Raw genomic sequence first — 10,573 nt, 5'->3', positions numbered from 1 at the left:
ACCTAAAATAGTTACAATCTGAGGTTTCTAGGATGATCAATGGATTTTGAACGAAATCCACTGATCGACCTAGAAATATCAGATTGTAACCATTTCAGACTTAATATGAATTATATCAGGTCCAACATGGTCTTTTAAGTTTTTGTTCTTTTGTTTCCACCTTTAATTTGGCTTATCCATTATTTTAGAAAATCCTATTACATTTAAATATAATTAATGAGAAATATTGACAATGATCATAAATAGTTCTTATTAGCAAATATAAAAAACATAAAATTTTGAATATTATCAGAAGGATAAAATTGTATATATTTTTTCAGATTTAATTATAGTTTGGAATGTTTAAAGAATAGTCCTCACAAAAAGAAGAATACTAGATTTCATAATTAAGTTAAAACATAAAAAAAATTGTAATATTTGCTTTTTTAACCTGGATAAAAACTAAAAAGATAATATACAATAATGGAAATATTTTTTTTTAAAAAAAAGTTCGTAATGCATTAATATATATTTTTGAATTTAATTAAAGTTTAGAATAGGTGGAGAGCTTGAACGCTAAAAAGGAGATTTAGTTTATAGAAGTTATTACTTTGTTGATTAAGCTAAAATGTAAATGATGTGATAGTTTAACTATTTTAGTTAGACTCTTACATGAGAAATTTGATATTTTTATATTATTCACAATTTAGCTTAATGTGCGTATGATAACACCTCTGGAGAAGCCGAACTAAGCAATGGATAATACCATTTGAAATTCGTAGGTCCTGAAAAAGGTCCAATCGGACATTTCTAGCTTCATTAATAGGTTTTGACATAAAATTAGTTCAATCGGACCGAACCCCACTGATAAATTAAAAAAATCTAAGTATGTCTTTTGATAAATTACCGAAAATTAATAAAAATTATCTGTGGACGACTCATAGATTACCAAAAAAAATAGATGTGCGACCTTAGCGGCACCTAGTACTGATCTCACGGATATGGAGGGAGGTAAATACAAGTACACATGCCATAGATGTATGGTGGGGTAAACCCCGGTCATCAGTTGAGAATTAACCCCTGGCCATTACGCCAAATATATTATGCGCCCACCGTCTGCGCTACGCTCTGGGGCGGCTCATCGATTACCAATGCCTCGACGGATTAAGATTGATAATGTAATTAAGTGGTATCAGAGCCCAATCGCCTCAGAAGGACTAACCACCGACTAAAGCACTGAAACGATGACCGGACCTAGGGGCGTAATCGAGCCGAGCCGAGCCGAACTCTTGAATGTTTGAGCTTGGCTCGTTTATAATCGAGTCGAGCTCAAGCTTTATTTAACGAATATATTCATGGCTCACGAGCTTATTCGAGCTTTTATCGAGCCTAAACGAGCTTAATAAATATAAATCATAAATTTAAATATTCATTAAAAACTAAATTATATATTTAGAGAAAATTATAATAATATTGATCCGGTGGTAAGAATCCGGTACCCCATAACGAGGGGTCAACGCCACGGGGAGGTCAAAGGGCCCAGTGGCTCGCCGGAGAAGGACAAGCCAATCGGATTTGGAAGAAAGGGACATCCGGTAGTAAAAGGCACCCTGGTAAGGACCAGGGTTCCGACGCTCAATGAAACAGTACATAATGACCGAGTGGAGGGACGTGCCGCCCGGCCGACGCAGGGAATCAAGGCCGTCCGGACGCCGTTCTTCGCCCGGTCGGCCGGACGGATGTCCCAGCCGGGCGGTGGGTAAAGGAAGGGAACACCCTCTGACAGCCGTCAATTCGCATGGCTACGTCATACTCCTAGTCTGGTAACGGGGTGTCCTGTTGTCCCATAGAAGACATGCTCGGACTGTAGCAGTATGGTGTCAGGTAAGCTCTCTGACAAGTGCATACCGAAGTATGGGTTGCTGACACGTCTATACCTCGGTGAACGTGCATTAGTTCTCTCCTCGCTCTATAAATAGAGCCTCTTACTTCGCCGCAGGTACGCGCAAGAAACATCTCTGGAGCCACCCTTTTACACTGTTTGCTTGCCTGACTTGAGCATCGGAGGGTCGCCGCCGGGAACCTTTCCCGGCCCGACTTCTGTGCAGGTTCGCCGGAGCTTCGCGTGACCCGACGGAGGCCTACATCATCGACTAGAAGCGCCCCACGTGCCCAGCGTCCTTTGGTTCGGCGATTCGGACAGGATCAATTTGGCGCCGTCTGTGGGAACGCTCCTGCATCCGATCGGAAACAATGAACGAAGCTGGACGACAACACATGGTGACGCTTTCAAACGAGGAACTCGACGCTCTGATCGAGACAAGGGCCACCAAGCTCGTAGAACAAAAACAGAAAGCAGCATCCGAGCGGCCGGAGCAGCAAGCAACATCAGCATCTGGTGGCCGAGCGGAAGCACCACCTGCCACCGTCGCATTTCATCGGGCCCTGTTCCGCACCCCTGAAGCCGTACCAACTCACAGAGATAGGGGGTCTTCTTCGGATGAAATGCCTAGACGAGATGACAGGAAGGGGAAAGCCCCCCGAGCGGACGCCTCGCCCGAGCGGATCAATCGCCAATTTTCAGAGGCTATTTTACGAGACCCTTTGCCCAAGCACTACATGCCTCCGACGATCGGCGAGTATAATGGGACAACCGACCCAGACGATCACCTGGGTAAGTTTGATAATACGGCAACCCTCCATCAATACACAGATGGAGTAAAGTGCCGAGTTTTTCTCACCACTCTCTCGGGATCGGCTCAACGGTGGTTCCGAAGGCTGCTGGACGGATCCATCACCAGCTTCAAGGACTTCCGGACGGCCTTCCTCCACCACTTCGCCAGCAGTCGGCGCTATCAAAAAACGAGCGTGAGCCTGTTCGCCATCAAGCAAGAGGCCCGGGAATCGCTTCGAGCTTACATCCAGCGATTCAACCAAGTAGCGATGGACATTCCAACGGCCACCTCGGAAACCATGATGAACGCCTTCACACAAGGCCTAGTGGATGGAGATTTCTTCCGATCGCTCATCCGAAAGCCGCCCCGGGATTATGATCACATGCTACATCGGGCTAACGAGTACATCAACATGGAAGAAGCACAGGCGGCCAGGAAAAAAGAAACTCCAGCCGAGCGGCCTACTCAGTCCGAATGGAAACAACATACCGCTCAGCAGCTGCCCAGAGGGCCAAGGGCTGAAGCAATCCGATCCCCCCACGTCAAGTCACATGTGCAAGAGGTAGTCGCTGCTCGGCCCAAGCCAAAAAAGAGATGGACCCCAATGTTCTGCTCCTTCCACCGCACAGATACGCACAACACAAGGGATTGTCGAAGTCTTCCCTTCGTGGCTCATCCTGTACCTCGGAATGCTGGACGGCGGTCTCCCTCAGTCGACAGGCGACAGAGAACTCAGGAAGCCGATCGGACGCAAGCTGACAGGCCACGGCAACAATATCCCGATCGGCATCGTTCTCCAAGGCAAGAGAATCGCCGAGCGTCCAGAGAACGGTCTCGACCGTCCGTTCGGGAAGAAGAAAATAGAAGCAATACTTCCCGAGGCGAGATCAACGTTATTGCTGGCGGGCCGACCGGAGGAGACTCCAACCGAGCTAGAAAGGCAAGCGCCCGGCAGCTCCAGATTCATGCAGTCGGCTGTAGCCGAGAACGAGCGGAAGGACCCGAAATTAGTTTCGGGCTCGGGGACTTGGAAGGAGTTGAAGTACCCCACGACGATGCTCTGCTCGTCAAAGCGGTAATAGCCAATTACACTATTCACCGCGTATTTGTTGACACAGGGAGCTCAGTCAACATCATATTCAAGAGGGCGTTCGATCAGCTGCAAATTGATCGAGCCGAGCTGCTACCTATGATGACTCCGCTCTACGGGTTCAGGGGTAACGAAGTCCAGCCGGTCGGCCAGATCCGGCTTGCTACCTCGCTGGGAGAAGAGCCGCTCAGGAGGACGAGAACAATAAACTTCGTGGTGGTTGACTCTCCCTCGTCCTACAACGTCATTTTGGGACGACCGGCGCTTAGCGAATTCCGGGCGGTTGTCTCAACTTTTCATCAGAAGATCAAGTTCCCCGTAGAGGACCAAGTGGGAGAAGTACGAGGAGACCAGCTAGCAGCTCGGCGATGTTACATCGAGATGGTCCGAGCAGAGGCCAATTCTGCTCGGAAAACGCCCCGGGTCGAGGTAAACGCCATCACCAAAAAGCCACCCACTTTAATTTATGAAGAAAAAGAGGAAGTGCAGATTCATCCAACCCGGTCGGAGGCCACAACCTTTATTGCGTCCGATCTGGGGGAGAAGCAGAAAGAGGAGCTGATCCAATGCCTCAGAAGAAATCATGATGTCTTCGTCTGGTCGACGCATGAGCTGCCCGGAATTTCGCCAAGCATCGTGCAGCACGAATTACATGTCCGATCGAACGCTCGGCCGGTCAAGCAAAGAAAAAGAGATTTCAGCACCGAGCAGAATGCCATCATCCGGGCGGAGGTGGAAAAGCTTCTGGAAGCCTGTCATATACGCGAGGTGCAGTTCCCGAGCTGGCTGGCGAACGTAGTATTAGTCTCCAAGCCGGGCAACAAATGGAGAGTGTGCATAGATTTTCGGGATCTTAACAAGGCTTGCCCGAAAGATTTTTATCCTCTGCCCCGGATAGATCAGCTGGTGGACTCTACGGCCGGCTGCGAATTGATCTGCATGCTCGACGCCTACCAGGGCTATCACCAAGTGTCGCTCGCCAGTGAAGATCAAGAAAAAGTCAGCTTCGTGACGGCCGACGGCACTTATTGCTATAATGTGATGCCGTTCGGACTGAAGAATGCTGGAGCCACATATCAACGCTTGATGAATAAGGTATTCAGATAGCAGATCGGGCGGAACCTAGAAGTTTATGTGGACGACATTCTAATTAAGTTCGTCCGGGCGGCCGACCTCTTCAAGGATATGGAAGAAACCTTCCGAACGCTGCGCAGGTATGGAGTCAAGCTGAATCCTCAGAAGTGCCTGTTCGGAGCGAAAGGAGGACGCTTCTTGGGATACATAGTGACCGAGCGGGGCATCGAAGCCAATCCCAGCAAGGTGAAAGCTCTACAAGATATGCCACCGCCAAGAAATACAAGGGAAGTGCAGCGTTTGACCGGTCGGATAACCGCTCTGTCCAGATTCATCTCCAAAACCGCCGACCGGAGCCTCCATTTCTTCAAAATTTTGCGCAAGGCCACTAAGTTTCAATGGGATGAAGAATGCGATCGGGCGTTCGAAGACTTGAAGATGTATCTGAACTCTCTCCCGGTATTAGCCAAACCGACGGCGGGTGAGCCACTTTATATGTATTTGTCTTCAACCGAGCATGCGATCGGCTCAGCTTTAGTAAGGTCAAGCGGAGAAGAGCCTGTATATTTTCTTAATCACATTTTAAAAGACGCTGAATCTCGCTACACTGGGCTCGAAAAGCTAGCATTCGCTCTGGTCCTCGCCGCTCGGCGCCTTCGCCCATACTTCCTGGCGCACACAATCGTTGTCAAAACCAATAACCCGCTCGGACGTGTGCTACTGAATCCAGAGGCATCCGGACGGCTCATCAAATGGACGACAGAGCTGAGTGAATTTGACATCCAATATCAACCCCGCTCGGCTATCAAAGCTCAATCCTTGGCCGATTTTGTGACTGAGGTGCAAAGGTCGGAGCCGGAAGCTATGTGGAGAATATATGTAGATGGATCATCCACTCGGCTCGGAAGCGGGATCGGAATATTGCTGCTCTCTCCTCAAGAAGAAAAGATGCACTTATCCGTTCGGCTGGATTACAAAGCTACCAACAATGAGGCAGAGTATGAGGCCCTCATAGCTGGCTTGCAGGCTGCCCGGCATGTGGGAGCCGGTCGGGTAATCCTCCACTCGGATTCGCAATTGGCTGCTCAGCAGCTCTCTGGCACCTTCGAAATTAATAGCGCTCGGCTCAAGCTCTACGCTGAAGCCTTTGAGAAGCTCAAAACTGATTTTAAAGAAGTTGTTGTCCATAAGATACCCAGAGCAGAAAATCAAGCAGCCGATGAACTGCCAAGCTCGCGAGCTCAATAACGCCAGTCACCATTCAGCAGCCAATTGAAAAAGTACTGTTGGTAGCGCACGTCGACCGAATGGAGGGCCTTACATTTCCAAGCGATTGGCGGACACCCATCATAGAATTCCTCCGCTCGGGCGCCGCACCATCCAATGCGTGTGAAGCCCGGTTGCTAAGAAGGAGGGCCGGTCGGTTCACACTTATCGACGATCAGCTTTACAAGAAAGCTTTCTCGCGCCCGTTGTTGAAATGCGTGAGCTCGGAGGACTAGGTTTACATCCTCCAGGAAGTGCATCAAGGATCATGTGGGGGGCATCCGGGCGGACGCTCGTTAGCCAAGAAGATCCTCTTGGACGGGTATTTTTGGCCAACTTTGCAAGCAGACGCCGCTCGGACAGTATCTACATGCCTTTCGTGCCAGAAATATCACAACTTCTCCCACCGACCGGCCGAAGAAATGAAGGCATCCACCATTTCATGCCCGTTCGATCAATGGGGAATGGATATTGTCGGTCCGTTTCCGATGGCGACCGGGCAGAGGAAATTTTTGCTAGTGGCGGTCGACTATTTTTCCAAGTGGGTGGAAGCCGAACCGCTGGCGAAGATCACCGAGCAAATGGTCAAAAAATTCATCTGGCAACACATCATCTGTCGGTTCGGCATCCCCCGCCGATTGGTTTCCGACAATGGGCGGCAATTCACAGGCAAGGTGCTAGAGAACTGGTGCAAAAGTTACGGCATCGAGCAACATTTCACGTCCGTGGCCTATCCCCAGAGCAATGGTCAAGCTGAAGTAGCTAATCGGGAAATTCTTCGTATTCTGCGCGCTCGGCTCGACCATTTAGGAGGGAGTTGGCCGGATGAAGTGTCGGGCGTCTTGTGGGCCATCCGAACGACGCCGAAGGAAGGGACGGGCGCCACACCGTTCCATTTGGTGTATGGCGGCGAGGCAGTCATTCCGGTTGAAGTCGGCGTTGAGTCCGTCCGGATCCAGAGCTATGATGAGGGGAACGCCGAGCGGAGGAACATGGAACTGGATTTGGTCGAAGAGGAGCGAGCTAGGGCGTCCGTGCGATTGATGGCATACCGGCAGCGCATGAAGCAAAACTACAACCGCCGAGTAATCCCCAAATCATTCCAGGTCGGCAATCTCGTCTGGAAGAAAGTCAAGCCTATCGGCGACGTCGGCAAGCTGGAAGCTCCTTGGGTAGGTCCCTTCAAGGTTATTGAAAAACTCCGCTCGGGCGCTTACTACTTGGAGGATGAGGACAGGCGGCAGCTGGATCGACCGTGGAGTGCAAATCATCTCCAGCCCTATCGAGCTGGATTAAAGGTGCACGATTGTAATTTATTCTGGTGTATATGCTAGTCGCCTATGTACTTGTAATACAGGAAGCAAAAAGAGGAAAACGCATTGAGCATTCCCTGCCAAACGGCTTACTGCGTGAAGACCCCTTGCCGTTCGGCCTGGGCATATAAATTATCCGAGCCAAGCGCTCAAATAACGAGGCCCCCGAGCCGATCGGCCTGGAGGGTTATATATTTAAACTCGTAAGTGAATGACCCGTGCTGTTCGGCCAGGCATAAATATTGTTCTAGCGCTGGATATGATACGAAGGCCAAGGCCGCTCGGCCTGGTAAGGAGTTAGCCTTGAAAGGCCGACGAGTCCCGTTGTTAAAAATCGAGAGCCGCGCCGACCGGCTATAAATATCCGCGCCGTCGAGCTCCGACGTTAAATATCGAGAGACGAGCCGGTGTTTATAAACGTCCGAGCGGAAGGCCGACGAGTCCCGTCGTTAAAAATCGAGAGCCGCGCCGACCGGCTATAAATATCCGCGCCGTCGAGCTCCGACGTTAAATATCGAGAGACGAGCCGGCGTCTATAAACGTCCGAGCGGAAGGCCGACGAGTCCCGTCGTTAAAGATCGAGAGCCGCGCCGACCGGCTATAAATATCCGCGCCGTCGAGCTCCGACGTTAAATATCGAGAGACGAGCCGGCGTCTATAAACGTCCGAGCGGAAGGCCGACGAGTCCCGTCGTTAAAGATCGAGAGCCGCGCCGACCGGCTATAAATATCCGCGCCGTCGAGCTCCGACGTTAAATATCGAGAGACGAGCCGCGTCTATAAACGTCCAAGCGGAAGGCCGACGAGTCCGTCGTTAAAATCGAGAGCCGCGCCGACCGCTATAAATATCCGCGCCGTCGAGCTCCTACGTTAAATATCGAGACGAGCCGGCGTCTATACGTCCGAGCGGAAGGTCGACGAGTCCGTCGTTAAAGATCGAGAGCCGCGACGACCATAATACTGCCGAGCTCCGACGTTAAATATCGAGAGACGAGCCGGCGTCTATAAACGTCCGAGCGGAAGGCCGACGAGTCCTGTCGTTAAAAATCGAGAGCCGCGCCGACCGACTATAAATATCCGCGCCGTCGAGCTCCGACGTTAGATATCGAGAGACGAGCCGGCGTCTATAAACGTCCGAGCGGAAGGCCGACGAGTCCCATCGTTAAAGATCGAGAGCCGCGCCGACCGGCTATAAATATCCGCGCCGTCGAGCTCCGACGTTAAATATCGAGAGACGAGCCGGCGTCTATAAACGTCCGAGCGGAAGGCCGACGAGTCCCGTCGTTAAAGATCGAGAGCCGCGCCGACCGGCTATAAATATCCGCGCCGTCGAGCTCCGACGTTAAATATCGAGAGACGAGCCGGCGTCTATAAACGTCCGAGCGGAAGGCCGACGAGCCCCGTCGTTAAAGATCGAGAGCCGCGCCGACCGGCTATAAATATCCGCGCCGTCGAGCTCCGACGTTAAATATCGAGAGACGAGCCGGCGTCTATAAACGTCCGAGCGGCTCGCATGCGAAAATCCAGCGAAAACCTCTTTGAGGTGAGGCGCGAAGCAAAAGATGGTTAATCGGAATGGAGAAGGCAAACAAGCGACGTCTGCGCGCTGAGCGGCTGCTCAGTCGCATGATGAAAGACATTAAAGACAGGTCATGTCTGGCATAGCGAGGTTCCGAGCGGAAGAGTTTTAAAGAAGGAAAAATTTCTTGCTAAAATAAAAAGTGAAAGGAACAGAAGATTATCTATTATGCAAGCCAAAAAATTCATTACAGAGATAAGCCGGGCCGAACGGCGGGAATACAAAAAAGTTTATAAAAACACTCTTCACACATCAAAATCAAAAAGAGCGTCGGGGATGGTGTCCATCACGCTCGCTAGATCCTCGGGGGGGATGGTCAGCTCGGCAGGCAGGTGACCTTTGGTCTTCAGATAGCCCATCGCCGCCTTGATCGCCTCCTCGAACGTGAGGGATATCTTGTCGGTGAACTTCTCTCCGAAGTCTTCCGAGCGGAGGAACGCCTTCCTCACTTCTTCCGAGCGGGCCAACTCCCCCTCTTTGTATTCCTTGAGCGTGGCGTGAGCGGCGTCACTGGCGGCTTGGAGCTCTTTCAAGTCTCCATCGAATCTTTGGAGATCCGCCGAGCGGCTGTCCTTCTCGGTGGTCAGCAAGGCGTCCAAGTCTTTGATGCGTTGCTCCAGCCCCCTGATCTCCACCTTCATCCGGTCCATATCATCGATGGCCTGGAGCTTCCGGGTGGTCGCCGTCTTGATATCTTTATCTAGTTGCTTGATCATCGCTTCAAGCCGGATGACCTTGCTCGCCAAATCGTTAGCCCTTTTCCGTTCGGCGTCCAGTAGTTTTTTGGCCTTCTCCAGAGCGGCCGTCGACTGCTCGTTGCCCCCCGCAGCTTTTTTCAACTCGTCCTCCAGTTCGGCCAATCGATCGCTAATAGCGATCTGCTCCACCCAGTTCTGCCAGCAAATGTGCGCAGGTTAAAAACATAATTCGAATATGCTAACCAAGAAAAGGAGAACATACCCCGGTGGCCTGTTGTAGGTTGCTGTCACCAAGCTGCCCGGGAGTCATCTTGGCTATTCGACGCCGAGCATCTATCCAAGCTTGTGCAAGAGGGCCCGTCAGAGTAATCTGCTGCTCGGGGACCACTGGCCGATCAGCAGCAGCCATGTACGCCTCTGAGGGGAGGCGCAGAATGGTCTTTATTAAATTCGGGCCGCTCGGCTCGCTCTGGGAAGTACCGGCCTTGCCGGTGGACGAAGAAGGAAGCTCGCCCAAACGCCTGATACGTCACAAAGTTCTTGAAGGGCTGGAGGGCGGCACCTCCGAGCTGGCCCTCGGAGAACCCTGAGGGGTCGGGGTACTCTCGAGGGAAACCCTACCGGACAGCACGGTACATCCGCGCCCCGCTCGGGTTGTGGCTCGTCAAATGTAGAGGCGGGTGCGGAATCCGGTCGTCGACGTTTCCGAGTGCGTAGCGGCACATCATCGGCCGAGCGGTCCTCCACCACAGCTTCGGTAGGAGGTTCTATGCCGCCCGCGGCCTCATCAGGAGGAGCGGGGACGTCTGAAGCTTCAGGGACAGTTGGTGTCCCCGCACCTTCTTCGCCGGCCGGATCAACCGGAGCAAGGCCCCGTTCGGCGGCCACCTTGCTCGTCAC

The sequence above is a fragment of the Zingiber officinale genome, chromosome 2A, assembly GCF_018446385.1.
Source record: "Zingiber officinale cultivar Zhangliang chromosome 2A, Zo_v1.1, whole genome shotgun sequence".
In the NCBI taxonomy this organism is placed as follows: Eukaryota; Viridiplantae; Streptophyta; class Magnoliopsida; order Zingiberales; family Zingiberaceae; genus Zingiber; species Zingiber officinale.
Note: the sequence above shows the minus strand (reverse complement) of the source record.